A 295-nucleotide genomic window follows, 5' to 3' on the forward strand; every position below is an offset into this window, starting at 1 on the left:
TTTAGTGTATTTCAAGTTCTCAGTAATATTCTATAAAAATGCTTCCAATTCTTCATGTTTCTTGATTATATAATAATCAACCACATGAGAAAATTTAATGACTCTTATTTGAAACATAATTTTAATTTACTTTTTACAATGACAATTTTATTTGGTTAGAAATGGTTCTCCTTAAATCTCCCAAGCAGAGTTCAAACCCACTATGCAGCCTAAAGTTTACTCAATGTTGCAATCATCTAAACCTCCACTGCCCTAGTGATGGAATAAAAGGCATGCACCAACAAGCCTAGTACAA

This window comes from Mesocricetus auratus, unplaced genomic scaffold (genome assembly GCF_017639785.1).
Source record: "Mesocricetus auratus isolate SY011 unplaced genomic scaffold, BCM_Maur_2.0 Super-Scaffold_100676, whole genome shotgun sequence".
NCBI lineage: Eukaryota > Metazoa > Chordata > Mammalia > Rodentia > Cricetidae > Mesocricetus > Mesocricetus auratus.